The sequence below is a fragment of the Canis aureus genome, chromosome 1 (assembly GCF_053574225.1).
Source record: "Canis aureus isolate CA01 chromosome 1, VMU_Caureus_v.1.0, whole genome shotgun sequence".
NCBI classification, from domain to species: Eukaryota; Metazoa; Chordata; class Mammalia; order Carnivora; family Canidae; genus Canis; species Canis aureus.
Genome location: NC_135611.1, coordinates 115,869,150 through 115,887,656, shown reverse-complemented (window position 1 = coordinate 115,887,656; position 18,507 = coordinate 115,869,150). Strand labels below are relative to the sequence as shown.

At 41.0% G+C, this 18,507-nt stretch overlaps 1 protein-coding gene across 6 annotated transcripts in view; it reads right to left on the bottom strand.

The window, feature by feature from the left end:
- ZNF383 (zinc finger protein 383) overlaps window positions 1-18,507 on the bottom strand; it is an 83,060-nt gene that overhangs the window by 24,875 nt on the left and 39,678 nt on the right. For 5 of the 6 annotated variants that reach the window (XM_077908684.1, XM_077908460.1, XM_077908478.1 and 2 more), the window contains 2 exons: window positions 16,209-16,307; window positions 784-1,102 (listed from right to left, as the gene is read on the bottom strand). The gene's annotated coding sequence lies outside the window, so the exon portion shown is untranslated. Of the gene's footprint in view, window positions 1-742; window positions 1,103-16,208; window positions 16,308-18,507 lie in introns of all 6 variants that reach the window. The other variant, XM_077908595.1, reaches the window with a different exon arrangement.

Sequence of the window (18,507 nt, the reverse complement as noted above, 5' to 3'; positions counted from 1 at the left end):
CCTTCTTGCGGCGAAGACTGACCAGGGAAGTGGCAGCTCTGGACTCACACCTACCATCCACAGAGAGAGGTCGGAGTCTAGGCTGTATGGAGCATTTCTGTCTGAGCATGTCAGAAGGGGAGAGGTCTCTGCTATTCAAGACCAAAATCTTGTCCTGACCTCACACAACTAGTGGGACAACACGTACTGCCACCCTGGCAACAGTTACAGACACCCTCCAACTGCACACACGGTGCCACAAAAAGTTACGGGATCACACTCCCACGTCCTCACAAAGTCACAGACATCCAGGAGGCTCAGTGTTGCTAACATTCATTCAACCCCAAACACACACACTCCTCAGATAACTCATGGCCGCACAATCAGGGATTCTGTACACTCCCACATCCTACACAAAATGTCACACAAAAGGAACGCACATACGAACAGACCCACGATGGGGACAGTCACACCTACACCCATTGAGCTGCACAGTCAGAACCACAAACCTACAACAGGGATACCCAGCTACACCTGCAAACAGAGGTCCGCGCATGGTCAGTCGCAATGACACACCCACCACAGGGGCCGACAATCACACCCCCACACGGAGCGCCGCAGAGTCACCTAAGGTCACAGTCGCACACATGGAATCCTGTTCCTCTGGTCCGTTCCCCCAATCCGACCAACTCAAAAGCGCCGGAGACTCCAGATTCGCCCAGAAGGCCCCTTTAGGCTGCTCCTCCCCAACCCAGAGACGCACCTGAGCAGCCTGGTCGAGCCCCCAAGATTTAGGCCTCTCACCTTGCAATTCCCCTTGCCGGGAGGCCGAGACTCAAGCAGGCGAGTGAAGGAACGGCCCTGCTCCCCCGGGGGCCTCTGGGAAATGTAGTCAGGAAGCAGGTCGGCCCAGACAAGATGGCGCCTGGCGCTTAGATTTCCTGCTGGCGTATAAACCTAAGCTGAGCCAGCCGATATCCCTGCTCCCTTCTCCAGATCGCTGCAGAGGGTCTTCTAGATCCAAGAGCAGTCTCCGAGTCAGGTTCCCACAGGAGACATCCCACACTCCCTGGAGATAAGCTTCCTCCATGGGCCCTGCCAGTCCCCGGGAGCCTCATGTTTCCTAAGAAATAGAAAAATGTTGCTGAGTTCCCACGGAAGTTGATTGAAGCCGCAAGAACTTCTGGGAAATGTAGTCTAGAGGTGGAAAGGGTAAGGCTACCTCCTGTGTGGATTGTTTCAGAGCAATGCACTGAGCTTGCCCACAGTGAAGAGTGGAGCTTCACCCAAGACTCTTTTAGGACTTGTATCTGTTAACCTTAAAAATAAAACTTTCAGGGACGCCTGGGTGGCTCAGCGGTTGAGTCCGTCTGCCTTCCGCTTAGGGTATGATCCTGGAGTTCTGGAATCGAGTCCCGCATGGGGCTCCCTGCATGGAACCTGCTTCTCCCTCTGCCTGTGTCTCTGCCTCTCTCTCTCTGTCTCTCATGACTGAATACATAAAAATCTTAAAAAAGAAATAAAACTGTCAGTTATTTTACCACCAAAATGAGTTTGTTGGGAATAACAGAATTGCAATTTAGGAGGAAAAAGCTCTGCCAGAATACAAGTAACAGCAAACAAAGAAGAGCTCTTTCATGGAAAAGAAGGTGGGAGTTGGGAAGTTCTTTTGAAGGAAAATCCATTGGAGAAACCTAGGGTGATGTTGGTTTATCATTGGCTGAACTGCAGGGGTAGTCAATTGATTGTAGGTGATGCTCTGTACATCCTTTACCTTTGGGGCCGGTAATTTACATTCTTTCCTATTGAGAGTCCTTAATTGACTACTCTTCCTGTAACTGACAGTCCCTCTTCTAGCCTCCCAACTCTACTTTAGTGACATTTCCCCTTATTAATTTTTACATAACCCACTGAGACTACCCGGGACTGACTAAATTGCCATTTTTGCCTTCCTCAATGGATGAGTGTGGAGCAGGATCTGGATGCTGCTCAGGGAATAGAGACCTGGGAGTCTCAGACCCAAATCCCACAAGAGAAACCGAAGACGAGTAACCCAAAAGCCTGGAAAGGGGCTGATGGCAGGTTGTCTGGAGTGTCAGGCTATGTGTGTTGAAGATGATAGTGGTGACTCTGAGGATTGCCCCAATGTGTAAGGCAATATGTGAAATTGGAGGAGTTACCTCATTTTCTTCATCCGGAAACTAATGATAGCTGGAGTGCATGTTCTGGTGCCATCAATTTTACTTGACTTTTGGAGAATCAAAAAATAAACCAATTGGTCTGACATATAATTTCAAATATTATATATATATATATATATACATAAAATCATATCTTTGTTCCTTGCATATGGCTGTGGATCCCACACCCTCCCATGATTTTAGGGATCTTGTTTTCATGTGTAGAAATTCAGTCTCCTACAGCATTTGTCTTCGATGGTTTGATCCCTGACACCCCTAATTAGGGGCAGAAAAGGATTTGTTAGTATGATCAATACAACAGCTTAGATATGAATCCTACCCCTTTAACCCCTTAGAAACAAAAGTTACAAAAGGGTACCAAAACAGAAAAATCCAGTTTCAGTGAGGTTCAAAGAAAAGCCAATGAGGGCACCTGGTTGGCTAAGTCAGTTGCGTGTGTCCACCTCTTGATTTCTGCCTAGGTCCTGAGGCTGGGCCCCACGCTCAGCCCCCTCAGCTTGGGATTCTTTCTCTCACTCTTTCTCTGTCCCTGCCTACCTCCCCAAACTCACTCTCTGTGTGTGTGTCACAAAAACCCAAAACCCAAAACAAAAACAAAAAACAAAGAAAAGCCCATGAACTCCAAAATACATGTGAGTACTTCTCAATACAGTTGACATTAGGTAGAAAAATGTCAGAGAATGAGAGCTGGTAAGCAGAGGTGAGAAGTAGTGCTTAGAGGCTGGTAAAAACCTATTAGAAAAGACTCCAGAAATAGCAGGAGCAGGAGGCAGAGTGGAATCACTTCAATAAGACTAGGAGTTTACTTTGAAGGGATTCACTTTGGAAAGGGAAATGCTGTGAAGAGAGTAGAGGTCAAGCAGAATGATATCAGGTGCAATGCATGTGCCAAGATCAAGACAATCATGTTTAAGGGAAAATTGATTTAGAAAACTATAATATGCCTGTAAGATAAAATAAAACTTGAGTGTCCAGAGAAAATCTCAAGTTGCTTAAAGGAGAGAAACATCACCTAGTGTCAAGCTTATACTCAATATTTAGCACCACAAAACAGTGGAATAAAACTAAAAGAATAATTAAAGGAGTGAAAGCCAAAGATTTTCATCTAGAGTTAAGCTGCAGTTTAAGTATAGGTATGATTTAGAGTCATCCTAAAATAAGTGAACTAACTTGACTTGACTCGAAAGGAAATATGAAGGTAATAATATAAAGGGTTTTTACTCATAGAAAAACCCAGAGGATAGCTATTAAAATGTGAAAATAGCTAAAAACAAACTAACTCCAAAGACACTAAAGTGTTGGCTGAGCATGGTATGAGTGGAAGAGAATGGAGGAAATAGAGTAGAATAAGTAGGACTTGATGGAAGAGAGTTTGCATGAGAATTCTTTCAGACAAGAAAGAAGAATATGGGGCAGCCCCAGTGGCTCAGCAGTTTAGCGCTGCCTTCAGCCCAGGGCGTGATCCTGGAGACTCAGGATTGAGTCCCATGTTGGGCTCCCTGCATGGAGCCTGATTCTTCCTCTGCCTGTGTCTCTGCCTCTCTCTCTCTCTCTCTCTCTCTCTCTCTGTCTTTCATGAATAAATAAATAAAATCTTCTTTAAAAAAAGAAAGAAGAATATGGATGCAGCTATTACAGAGATGAAAGTAGAAAAGAAGTATGAGGAAGAGAGTAAAATCTGAAACAAAATGGCTGGTTATAAAGATTGTATGCTTCTGATTATTACAATCTGAGATGCAAATCCCAGATGTGTGCTCTATGCACAACATATTCTACATCATCAAAAATCTTGATAACAGTATTTTTTTTCAAGAGCATCATATGGATCAAGGGAAACATGTGTAAAGCTTATACAAAATAAGTCCTCAAAAACTACTAAATTAAACACTTCCAAACTCATTCTTTGAGGCCAACATCCAACATAGAGTTACTGTATGACCCAGTATTTCCACTCCTATACATACACCCAGGAACATTAGAAATGTATATTTATGCCAAAACTTGCACACAATTGTTCATTACAGCATCATTCACAATAGCCAAAAGTGGAAACAACCCAAATGCCTATAAATAGATGAATTGAAAAAGAAAATGTGGTATATTCACACAATAGAATATTATTTGGCAATAAAAATACATGCCACAACACAGATGATCCTTAAAAACATTATGCTAAGTGAAAAAGCCAGTCACAGAAGACCATTTCATTTATAAGAAATGTACAGAATAGGCAAATCTATAGATAAAGAGAGTAGTTAGAGTTATTTAGGGCTGGCAGGGTTAGGACAAATGGGAGTGATTGCTGTTAGAAAGTTTCTTTTTGGGGTGATAAAAATGTTCTTCAATTAGATAATGAGGATAGACGTACAGTTGAAGGGTTATAATTTTTCTTTCCTTCTTTTTTTTTTTTTAAGATTCTATCCATTTATTCATGAAAGACACAGAGAGAGGCAGAGGGAGAAGCAGGCTCCATGCAGGGAGCCCAACGTGGGACTCCATCCCTGGGCTCCAGGATCATGCCCTGGGCCACAGGTGGTGCTAAACCGCTGAGTCACCCTACAATTATTCTATATCCTTGAAAACAGCTGGGGGTTTATCCATTTGTTAAAATTATAGCCATTCTAGTGGCTGTGAAGTGATATATCATTGTAGTTTTGACTTGCTTTTCCCTGATCACTAATGATGTTTAGTGTCTTTTAATATAATTATTGGCCATTTACATACCTTCTTTGGAGAAATGTCTATTCAGATCCTTTGTCCATTTAAAAATGAGTTAGTTGCCTATTATCAAGTTGTCAGAGTGTATTTTAGATGGATGTTCTTTAATAGATACATGACTTGCAAATATTTTCTTTCCTCTGGTGTGATATCTTTCCCCTTCTTAGATGGTACCCTTTGAAGCACAGAATATTTAGTCATCTTGAAATGAAAATTATCTAATTCTTTGTGGGTCATGCTCTTGATGTTAATATCTAAGAATCCTTTGGCGATCTGAGACTATGATGATTTGCTTCTGTGTTTTCTTCAGAGTGTTTTACAGAAGTTTTAGCTCCTTCTGTTAGGCAAAGTGAAATGAAACAGAAAAAGACAGAAACCGTATGAGCTCACTCAAATGTAGAATTTAAGAAAGAAAACAGATGAATATGTGGGAATGGGGGAAGAACAAAGAGAGTGAAACAAGCCATAAGTGATTCAACAGTAGAGAACAAACAGGGTTATAGAAGTTGGTGAGTGGGGGTGGACTAGATGGGGGATGGGTATTAAGGAGAGCACTTGTGATGAGCACTGGGCGCTGTATGTAAGTGATGAATCACTGAATTCTACTCCAGATATCAATATTACACTGTATGTTAACTAACAAAATTTAAATTAAAAAAAGTTTTAGCTCTTAAATTCAGCAGTTTGAACCATTTTGAGTTAATTTTTATAAATAATGAGAGATGAGGGCCCAACTTCATTCTTTGCAGGTGGATATGCTGTTGTTGCAGCATATTTGTTTAAAAGCCTACTCAAGGGGCACGTGGTTGGTTCAGGGGTTGAGTGTGTGCCTTTGGCTCAGGTCGTAATCCCAGGGTCCTTGGATCAAGTCCTGCATCTGGCTCCCCACAGGGAGCCTGCTTCTCCCTCTGCCTATGTCTCTGCCTCTCTCTCTGTCATGAATGTTTATTCATGAATGAATAAATAAAATCTTAAGAAAAAAATAAAAGCCAGCTCAAAATGGAAACATCAATATTTTTTGATATTATAGATGTATGGGTTTATTTCTGGACTCTCTATTCCATTGATCTGTGTTCCCATTCTTGTACCAATATAATAGCGTATGATAATTTTAAAATAGAGAAGTAGGAGTCTCCTACTTTGTTTCCTTTTTCAAGATTTTGGTTCTTTTGGGGCCCCTGCAATTGCATATGAATTTTAGAATTAGTTTGTCAGTTTTACAAATAAGTCATCTGGGATTCTGATGAAATTGTTTTGAATCTATAGATCAGCTTGGGGAGTACTACCATCTTAACAGTATTAAGTCTCCCTATCTATAAACTTGGGATGTTTTTCCATTTGCTTAAGTCTTGAAATTTTTTTTTGAAATTTATTTAATCAAATGTCTTGTAGTTTTCTACATTTTACACTTTTTTAAAAAAGATTTCATGTATTTATTCATGGGAGACACACACAGAGAGACAGGCAGAGACATAGGCAGAAGGAGAAGCAGGCTCCATGCGGGACCAGAGCCTGATGGGGGACCCAATCCCGGGTCTCCAGGATAGGTCCTGGGTTGACAGCAGTGCTAAACCTCTGAGCCACTCAGGCTGCCCTACATTTTACATTCTTTTGTTAAATTTATTCCTAAGTATATTATTATTTTGATGCTACTATACATGAAGCTGTGTTTTAAATTTCATTTTCAGATTGTACATTATAAGTATATATAAATAAAACTGATTTTTTCCTTTTCTTAAAATATTTTATTTATTTATTCATGGGAGACACCAAGGGAGAGGCAGAGACACAGGCAGAGGGAGAAGTAGGCTCCCTGCAAGGAGCCCAATGAGGGACTCGACCGGGTACCCTAGGATCATGCCCTGAGCCAAAGGCAAGCACTCAACCACTGAGCCACCCAGGCATCCCTCAATATTTGCTTATATTCTGAAATGATCACAGTAAGTCTACTTAACATCTATCACTACACATAGTTACAAATTTTTTTCTGGTGATAAGAATCTTTAAGATCTATCCTCTCAGCAATTCTCAAATATACAATATGATAGTACTAGCTATTGTCACCATGCTGTATATCACATCCTTAGAACTTATTTATAACAAACTTTGACCACCTTCACTCATTTATCCACCCCATACTCCTCATCTCTGGCAACCACCAATCTGTTTTGTACCTATGAGTTTGGGTTTTGTTTTGCTTTAGTTTCTATGTATAAGTGAGATCATACAGTATTTGTCTTTCTCTGTCTGACTGATGTCTTAGCATAATGCCCTCAAGATTCATCCATGCTGTCGCAAATGGCATGATTTCCTTCTTTTCGTGGCTGAATAATATTCTACTTTCCAAATATACCATATTTTCTTTTTCCACTCATCCATTGATAAATATTTTTTTTTCATTGATAAATATTTAGGCTGTTTCCATATCTTGGCTATTATAAATAGTGTTGCAATGAACATGGGATTCATATATCTTTGAGTTAGTCTTTTCATTTTCTTTTTTTTTTAAGATTTTATTTATTTATTCATAGAGACACAGAGAGAGAGAGAGAGATTGGCAGAGACACAGGCAGAGGGAGAAGCAGGCTCCATGCAGGGAGCCCGATGTGGGACTCGATCCTGGGTCTCCAGGATCACACCCCAGGCTGCGCTAACCCGCTGCACCACCAGGGCTGCCCAGTCTTTTCATTTTCTTTGGATAAATACCAAAAGTGGATTTGCTATATCATCTGGTAGTTCTACTTTTACTTTTTGTTTTAGAAACTCCATACTAGTTTCCTTTAAAAATTTTTTTTTAAATTTATTTGAAAGAGCAAGAAGAGTGAGAGAGGTGGGGCTTGACCCCAGGACCCTGGGATCATGACCTAAGCTAAAGGCTGAGCCACCCCAGTGCCCCTCCATACTGTTTTCCATACTGGTTAGATCAATTTACATTTCCACAAATGGTGCAAAAATTTCCCTTTTCTCCAGTTCATTGCCAATGCTTTTTTCTTGTCTTTTTGATAATGATCCTCTGTCAGGTATGAGGGGATATCTCACTGTGGTTTTGTTTTGCATTTCCTTGATATGGTGAGCACATTAACATATACTTATTGATATGTATGTCTGTTTTGGAAAAATATCTATTCAGGTCCTCTTGCCCATTTTTAAAAAAGATTTTATTTATTTATTCATGAGAGACACAGAGAGAGAGAGAGGCAGAGAGAGAAGCAGGCTCCATGTAGGGAGCCCGATGTGGAACTTGATCCTGATACTCCAGGATCATGCCCTGGGCCGAAGGCAGGTGCTCAACCACTGAGGCACCCAGGCGTCCTAATTTTTTAATTTTAAATGTTTCCTGATTTCCATTATAATTGCTTTTTAATCTATGAAAAATATAAAATTGTTTTGGGTCTCCAAATATATGCATTCATTCACTCATTTATTTATTCTAATTTAATTACCTTGTAGTCCAGTAAATGGACTGTAGGATATTTAATCTTTGAAGTATGGGAAATTTCAGGGAAATATTCTGTTTCTGCTTGTAAAGAAGCTTAAAAAAGTATTTTTGCAGAGAAGGCTTCAAAATACAGCTTATAAATCAAGATAGTTGTGTTGTTAAATTTAAATATATTTTTAATGTTTCTAATTAATGTATCAATTTATGGACCTTTTATGTTAAAAAAAATCTATGACTGTAGATTTGTTCATTTTTCCTTGTAATTCCCTCAAGTTGTACCTTACATATTTTCAGACTATATCATTAAAGCCTTACAGGTTCTTCATTGTTAAATCTTCACGGAGGATTTTTAAAATTATTATTATTTAGTGTCCATTCTTATCTCTATAAATGTGTTTGTTTTGAGTGGTATTACCATTGCTATTTTTATTTTGCTTAGAGTTGCATGGGACATTTTTTCCTTTATTTTAAGTCCTCTTTTTTTAAATCCTTTTTAGGGTTAATCTCTTATAAGCACCACATACCTGGACTTTGTTGACATCCAATCTATAATAAGTGAGATTAATATATTTATATTTATTGTAATTATTGGTATTTGAATTAATCCTGTTATCTTAAAAAAATCCTGTTATCTTTTTTATTTTCCCTTTGACACCTGTCTTCTTTCATTTATTCTCTTCCTATCTTCTATCAGTTGATAATATTTTCTCTTGTACACTTTTAAAAATCTACTCATTTATAAACTATTATTTCAAGTACAAATTCTCAATCATATTAGACACAAAGGCTCCTTTTCACACCAAATATTGTAGTACAAGTCTTTTGCTCTCCTAAAATTAACTTCACAGGTAGTATAATCCCTCACTATTCATAATTTTTTAAAACTCAGTATAATGCCCTAACTTGACAAAAATAGGAACATTAAAGGAAAGAAAATTATAATATGAAAATGCCAAAAATGACTAAATATTATTAAACCTATATATACAGTTACTATAAACATGACAGCTACAAATGCAGACTTCCACACATACGTTGGTAATGCAAATGCTGTAAGCAGTGTTGCCACTGTTGATGTGATTTTCCAAAATGACAAAGCTCATGATAAAGTTCTGAATATAATGTGTAATTGTGCCTCAACTGCCTTGGTAGTTGCATACCTGGAAAATTTGGTACCTATTAAAACCATCTGGGGCAGCCCCGGTCGCTCAGTGGTTTAGCACCGCCTTCAGCCCAGGGTGTGACCCTGGAGACCCGGCATCAAGTCTCACGTCAGGCTCCCCAGGCTCCCCCTGAGGAGCCTGCTTCTCCCTCTGCTTGTGTCTCTGCCTCTCTTTCTCTCTGTGTCTCTCATGAATAAATAAATAAAATCTTCAAAAAAAAATTAAATCCATCTAAAAACACTTTGTGTTTATGTATAAAATATCAGGTAATCATTAGCAGGTTTTTCACCTATTTAAATATCCAGCACAATATTAAAAATGTGATACTTCATTGTACCGGACTATTTTTTGCATTTCAGGACATCAGCACATATGTGTAGCCCCCACATATCTAACGCCAGCAGTTGTCTCACAAATGTCCAGCTCCTGACTCTCAGAGTGGTATCACTCTCATTGAGAAACCCTGACCTTGGGGATCCCTGGGTGGCTCAGCAGTTTAGTGCCTGCCTTCGGCTGGGGGTGTGGTCCTGGAGTCCCGGGAGATTGAGTCCCGCATTGGGCTCCCTGCATGGAGCCTGCTTCTCCCTCTGCCTATGTCTCATCGTCTCTCTGCGTGTCCCTCATGAATAAATAAGTAAAATCTTAAAAAAAAAAAAAAAAAGTTAAAAGAAACAGGTGAAATATATTTTAATAATACACTTTAATACATGTCTAAAATATTATTTCAACATGTAATTAATGTAAAATTGTTAATAAGATTCTCTATTAAGTTTTCAATATCAGATATACTGTTTATACTTACAGGACATCTCAGTTTGGACTAGCCATGTTTTATTTTTTATTTTTATTTTTATTTTTATTTATTTATTTATTTATTTTGTGAGGAAGTCCTTTAATAGAGACGGTCACACAGGGGACACAACTCGGCCCTGGGCCAGCGGATGCAGTGGCCCCTCCCCCCACCTGGCCTGGCCCGGGGGTGGACACGGGAGAGGCAGTTTTAAAAACACAGTGTGAGGGTAGCCCGGGTGGCTCAGCGGTTTAGCGCTGCCTACAGCCCGGGCGTGATCCTGGAGACCCCGGATTGAGTCCCACGTCAGGCTCCCTGCATGGAGCCTGCTTCTCCCCCTGCCTGTGTCTCTGCCTCTCTCTCTCTCCTCTCTGTGTAATCTAATGAATAAATAAATAAAATCTTTTAAAAAAAGTAAAATAAAAACACAGTGGGACTGATTCTTCATTTTTATGGAGAAGGGGACCCCAGAGGAGCAGCCGCGGGAGCGTCTGCAGAGAGGCGTCTGAGAGGCCACCCCCAGCTGTCGCACCCGGGAGGGGGCAGTGGCCCTCGGGGGCCCTGGCAGCACGGGAGGGACTAGCCATCTACAGCTCTCATGGTCCCCACTCTGCGTTCACGGTTGTGCTTTAGAACCCCCCCGTCCTGCAGCCCTAGCCCGAAGCTGGGGGGGGGGGAGGCACCCCCGCCCTCTGCGAGCTCAGGCTTGGGACAGAGCAGCCCTGCTCCTCGCCACGAGCCAAGAGGTCGCTGAAACAGAAGGTTCGATGCTGGACCAGATGCAGGCTGGCGGGAGCAGGCGGGGTTGGAAGGACGGGGGCGAGGCTCGAGGTCCGGTAGCAGGTGCTCATGGGCCGGGCAAAGTTAGGCTGGGGGCGGTGGACGGAGGGGAGCTGAGCATCTCCCGACACCATTCTGCAGCAGTGGGGGTTGGGGGCGAGGTGCCCACCCGGCGCGGCTGCCTCCAGTATCAGGGGCCGGGTGGCTGGGGCAGGCCCGGGCTCCAGGTACACAGGTGGGGAGGGGCAGGGCATGGTGACGTCTGCGGGCGAGTCCCGCCGGCTGGAGGGGTCTACAGGTTCAGTTGTTCTCAAAGAGAGAGAGCAGGTCATCATTGTTGTTTGCAGGGAGGTCAGGTGGGCCCAGGTAGGATAGCAGTTCCTCGGGGTTGGTCAGTTCTGGGAGTAAGTCCAGGGCCGGTTCCGGGGCCTCCCCCGCCCCAGACATGGGGGGCCCCATCACGCCTGCGGCTGCGCTGAAGCTCAGCTCACCAAGGGAACCTGAGCTCACTGGGCCCAGGGTGGACTAGCCACGTTTCAGGTGTACAGTTACAATAGCCACATATTGCTAGTGGCCGCTATATTGGACCGCACAGATACAGAATGTTAGTCTTATCTTTAAAAAAAAAAAAAAAAAAAGACACGCATTAAATAGACATTATTTTTAAAAATATTTTATTTTATTTATTCATGAGAGACAGAGAGAGAGAGAGAGAAAGAGAAGCAGAGGGAGAAGCAGGCTCCATGCAGGAAGCCCGACGTGGGACTCGATTCTCCAGGATCAGGCCCGGGGATAAAGGCAGGGCTGAACCACTGAGCCACCCGAGCTGCCCTAGACAATATTTTCTAATCCCTAGTTAAACTTAATAAAATGTCTTGTAAATGTCTATGCTTATTATTTCTTGCTAAAGTTCTTTCTGGTTTCTCTTGCTTACTATTCTTGCACTTATGGTTTCTTGATCATTCACACATGCCCTTCTACCCAGTAATATTCCTCACCCACAGTATCTTCATAACTTGGTCCCTCACAGTCAAGTTTCTGTTCTCACCTCCTCAAAATGGCTTTCTCAGGGTGCCTGGGTGGCATAGTCGGTTAAGTGTCTGAATCTTGGTTTCGGCTCAGGTCATGATCTCAGGGTTTTAAGATCCAGCCCTCAGCTGGGCTCCATATTTGGCGTGGAGTCTGCTTAGGCTTCTCTCTCCCTCTCACTTTCTCTCTGTCCCTTCTACTTGCGCATTCTCTCAAATAAATAAATCTTTTTTTTTTTAAAGAATGACTTTCTCTTGCTCAGTTATCAATTAAGAATACTTTGATCAGGGATCCCTGGGTGGCACAGCAGTTTGGAGCCTGCCTGAGACCCAGGATCGAATCCCACGTTGGGCTCCCAGTGCATGGAGCCTGCTTCTCCCTCTGTCTGTGTCTCTGCCTCTCTCTCTCTCTGTGTGTGTGTGACTGTCATAAATAAATAAATAAATAAATTAATTAATTAATTAATTAATTAAAAAAAAGAATACTTTGATCTGCTACAAACTATAAACAATGGTGACTTTTCTTATATAACAAAAAACCTGCAGACAGACACCCCAGGCTGGAGCAAAAGGACCATGATTTCATCTGTGTCTCAGGCTCCACTGTTTCTGCTCTGCCATCCTTAGTGTGAAGTGTAATTTCTCTTATACCATGTCTCCTTATCCCCAGGCAGTAATTGTGGCTTTTTTTTTGACTCTCCTTTGTTGGGCAACATCCCATCCTGTACTTCCACACAGAGTTTCCCTTTCATTTCCTATTGGGGCATGTGACGCCATGCTGAATTGATCCCTGTGAGACTGATAGAGAGGCTTTCAGCATTCAAGTGCAGCAGGCCTCTATGGTACCAGCTTCACACTGTATACCCAACCCTAGCAGCACCAGCTGCCCTGCTTGTGCCCAACATCAGCAGCAATTATTCTCTCTGGAGGGGTTTAATGGTTTAATTCCTGACCACATAGCCTGCAAGCTTCATTTTCTGGTCTTCATACACAGAGTAAGTTATTCAATATCTTATAATAAATCTTTTTTTTCCTTTTTTGCTTAAAATTAGCAAGAGCGGGTTGTTCTGTTTGTATCCAAGTACTGAGACTGGTACAAAGATGTGGCATTGGATGTGGTTGCAAGCAGTGGCCCTTAAGGAAATAAGAATTTGGGACTGTTTCTTTTTTTTTTTTTTTTTTTGGGACTGTTTCTGTGGTCTAGTTGGATTTACTTATTTTTAAAAATATTTTATTTATTTTTTCATGAGAGACACACAGAGAGAGACAGAGAGATAGACAGATGGGGACTTGATCCCAGGACTCCGGGATCACGCCATGAGCCAAAGGCAGATGGTCAGCCTCTGAGCCACCCAGGCATCCCTGTGGCCTGGTTGGATTGATTGATTGATTGATTTTTAAAGACGTTATTTACTTATTCATGAGAGACACAGAGACACAGGCAGAGACACAGGTAGAGGGAGAAGCAGGGTCCAGGCAGGGAGCCCAATGGCCTGTTTGGATTTAAAGGCTGAGTGAGGGCAGCCCCGGTGGCTCAGCAGTTTAGCACCATCTTCAACCCAGGGCATGATCCTGGAGACCCGGGATTGAGTCCCATGTCAGGCTCCCTGCAAGGAGCCTGCTTCTCCCTCTGTCTGTTTCTCTCTCGCTCGCTCTTTCTCTGTGTGTGTGTGTGTCTCAAGCAAATAAAAAATCTTTTAAAAAAATAAAAATAAAGGCTGAGTGAGCATGCAGAGACCAAGGACAACCATTATCAGCTAGGAAAAAAGTGGTTACAGCTAAGGGTAGCAGGGCTCAAATGCTGATTAATGTTGTTTAAGGCTAGAACTAGAATGAGGCAAGAGAGACACATGCCATGGGTGCAAAATGTAAAAGCACACCAAAAAACTCAATAACCAAAATAAATATTTCAGTGCAGTATTTTTGGGGATCCTGGGTGGCTCAGACAGGTGAGTGTCCAACTCTTGATCTTAGCTCAGGCCTTGATCTCAGGGTGGTGGTAAGTTCAAGCCCCACACTGAAAATTTTTTTTATTTGATATTTTGTACCATACATATATGGTCATATATTTGACCCACAGGGACTATTAGCACTGAACAGACCACTGAGTCAACTTGACCTGTACAACAGTCAAAATCTAGATTTGATGGTAAAGGCTCTTTACAGCTTTATCCAGCCACCCCAATGCTTGCTCATTGGGCTCATGAGCTAGGTAGTTGCACACAGTATCAACAATGTGGATTTACCATTACTACGGATTACTTCACAATAGTTGGTACCCAAGCAGTTTGCCACAGTATCCAACCATGAGCAACAGGACTATGTCATCACCAGGTTGACCAGTTAGCTAGATTTCTTCTATTATGGAAGCAGTAATGATTTTTTTTTCCTTACTGAGATAGATACTCCACAGGGATTAAAGTTGCCTGACATGCTTATGGCAGCAATACCAGTTATGGATGTTATCAACTCCTTATTCATAATCACACTTTCCACATAAAATTGCTTTGGACTAAAGGATTTCATTTATAGTGAAAAAAGTAAAGCAAGGAGTTGATGCTCTTGAGATTTGCTGGTCTTATTCTGTACCTCATCACCCACAAAGTTCAGACTCTATAGTGTTCTAAAACTTCTAAAAACCAAATGAGAGCACCATCTAGAAGACATACCTTGTAAAGCTGAGTATTGTCCTCACATCTAGTACATGGTCTCATCAAAACAAATATCTGGTAGTTTTTTAAGGTCTGGATACACAAAATAGAGACTGGGATAGAAACTATTAATATTATACCTAATGATCTACTACTAAAATATTTGTTCCCTCCTATTTAAAAAACTACCATCTCTGGGCTTTGCTGATTTGGAAGTCTTAATGTTCAGGGAGAAACTATTCCATCAAATTCATCCCACTGAATTAGAAGTTGAGAGCGCCACATAGACATTTTGGTATTCTCAAATCACTGAATAACATGATATAAAGAGGTTTCTGTATTTAATAATTCTGATTTGACAAGGAAATAAGGTTCCTGCCATCCAAAGGCAGATAACAGATTTTCCAGGTGAAGTTTTATTTTCTTTTTTAAAGATTCTATTTATTTGGGAGGGGTGGGCAGAGGCAGGAGAGGAGAGAGAATTTCAAGTAGACTCCCTACTGAATGTGGAGCCCAAGCTGAGGGCTCAATCCCAGGACCCTAAGAACACAACCTGAGCTGAGACCAAAAACTGGTTGCCCAACTAACTGAGCAACCCAGGTGCCCCAGGTGGAGTTTTAAATGTTGTTGGCTCTATGTATATTTTCTTTCTTTTTCTTATATATATATATTCATAATATATTAGACATTTTAAAATTCTCTGTCACCCATCCCAATATTATTTTAAAAGGGGTATATTGTTCATAGATATCTTTACTAATTATTCTATAAGATACAGAACATCAAAGATGGGCTTGTGACAGAACTTTTTGAATGAACATCACCTAGAAATTCTTTTTTTTTTTAAAGATTTTATTTATTTAATTCATGAGCGACACAGAGAAGCAGAGACACAAGCAGAGAAAGAAGCAGGCTCCATGCAGGGATCCTGATGTGGGACTCGATCCCGGGACTCCGGAATCATGCCCTGAGCCAAAGACAGACGCTCAACCGCTGAGTAACTCAGGCATCCTCACTGAGAAATTCTAAATGTTAAGTTAGATGCATTCACTAATGTTACTTTGGATTCCCTCTTTTGGAGATGGCATATTTTGACTTGTGCAAGTTACAGTTGCATATTTCAGGGAGCATTTTTGTTTATTTGCTTGTTTGTCTTATGTTGGGAAGGAGAGTACATGCTGGCCAGCCAGGTATAGACTGTAGTGGGCATTTGTCATGCTTTCTGGCTTCATGGAATATTTTGCATACCTTATATTCAGGAGATTTGCTACATTATGAGACTTATCTCCCAAAGTTCCTACCCAGAAACTCCCCTCAAAGTAAGGTATGATCAGAGAAGAATGATGTGGAGAATAAAGACACACATGGAATTGATTCTGATAAGTGTCAGAGATGCACTAGAGGCCATGATCCTAATTGCTACATCCTATATTTCTGTTAGCAGTAAAAGGTGTGGTACCTGTGCTCAGCGGAGATAGAGGTGGCAGTAGGCAATGTGGGCCATTGCAGACTTGCCAAATGATCTTGCTTCAATTCTCACAAAGCAGCAAATGGGATCCTGTTAAAAAATAAGTAAGATGATGTCACTCCTCTTCTCAAAACCCTCCCATGGGTCTCACTCACACTCACAGTAAAAACTGATGTCTTTAGAATGGTCTACAAGGGGGGATCCCTGGGTGGCTCAGCGGTTTGGCGCCTGCCTTTGGCCCAGGGCACGATCACGGAGTCCCGGGATGGAGTCCCGCGTCGGGCTCCCTGCATGGAGCTTGCTTCTCCCTCCTCCTGTGTGTCTCTGCCTCTCTCTCTCTCTCTCTATGTCTATCATGAATAAATAAATAAATCTTAAAAAAAAAAAGAAATCTTTTGCCACAAAGTCTAAAAAATATTTGATTTTTTTATTAACAGTTTTATTAAAGTTATGTTTTGACGTTTGAATCATTAATCCTTCTAGGGTTGGTTTTTGCACATGGTGCCAATTCCATTTCCTTTATGGTTTTTGGCCTATCCAGCTTTCCTTCATGTGGCAATTCACATTACTCAAAATAACCATAGAATTCTCTTGTCAATTTTTCTTTTTCTTTTCTTTTTTTTTGGGGGGGGTGTGTGTTTTTTTTTTTTTCAAATTTTTTTCAATTTTTATTTTTAGAGGAATGTCCCATTTTCTTTCTAATGTTTTTGTGTATCTCCTCTATTTCTTTCATCTTTATTAAAAAATGACTTCAGTTTTTTACAGAGAACTAGATCATGGTTTTATTATTACTACCAGTATTTTTTTTCCTACTTATTTTATTAATATCTATCACATTAATTTCTCCTTTCCAATTTCTTTGGCAGTATTTAATAGGACTTTAGTAGAATGTGATTGAATTAAAGCTTAATTAATTTGCTTTCACGCTTTCCAGTTTCCTAATTTTAGGTGAGATTTTATTCTGGGTATCACTTTGCCCCATCCCTTATTATTATTATTTTTTAAGATTTTATTTATTTATTCATGAGACACACAGGGAGAGGCAGAGATGTAGGCAGAGGAAGAAGCAGGCTCCCAGTGAGGAGTCTGATATTGGACTCAATCTAGGGACTCTGGGATCATGCCTTGAGCTGAAGGCAGATGCTCAACCACTGAGCCACCCAGGCATCCCTCTATTTTTATTTTTAAGTAGTGTTAGAGTATGGCATATGTGATATCAGTTTGGGGGCTTTATAATGTCTTTTATGGCCTACTTTTTGGAGAATTATGAGTGTTCCAGGTAGATTTGAAAAAATGTTGTTTTTCTTGTTAAAAATAAAAACAAAATGTATATATCAAGCAAATTACCCAATGTAGCCTTATACCTACCTTTCTTCTATTTAATGTTTCTGAAAGACATTTTAGTTACTGTCATTGTGGGTTCCTCAAAAGTTCCCTATTTTATCAGCTTTTGCTGTATACATTTCAGAGCTGTATTGTTAGGTATTATTAGTGTTGTATGCTCTTGGTGGCTGCATCTTATTAAAATATGGAACATCTCTTAATATTGTTTGCTTTGAAGTCTGTATAATCTAATACTATCAACGCACCTGCTTTCTTCTTGATAATATTCCCTTATAAATGATTTTAAAATTCCTTTTTCAGTTAATTTTTTACTGTGAAATTTTCAAGCAAATACTAAAGAAAACATCATAATGAAGTTTATGTACCTATCACCTACCTTTAACATTTACCAATATTGTTACTGTTTCATTTATTCATCTACCTCTCCTCGGTGATGTTTTTTAAGCTAACATTTTGCTCGTTAGTATTTCTTTCTCTCTCTCTCTTTTTTTTTTTTTTTATGATAGTCATCACAGAGAGAGAGAGACATAGGCAGAGGGAGAAGCAGGCTCCATGCACCAGGAGCCCGATGTGGGATTCGATCCCGGGTCTCCAGGATCGCGCGCTGGGCCAAAGGCAGGCGCTAAACCGTTGCACCACCCAGGGATCCCTCTCTCTCTCTTTTTTTTTTTTAAAGACTATTTATTCAAGGGAGACAGAGAGAAAGAGGCAGAGACATAGGCAGAAGGAGAAGCAGGCTCCACGCAAGGAGACCGATGTGAGACTTGATCTGGACCCAGGATCATGCCCTGAGTCAATGGCAGACGCTCAACCGCTGAGCCACCCAGGCAGGCGTCCTTTGTTAGTATTTCTATATAAACCTCTAAAAGGTAAATCTTTCTAACATAATCACATTATCAACAAAATTAACGGTAATTCTTAGATCTTTGGTAAAAATGTGTGTTCA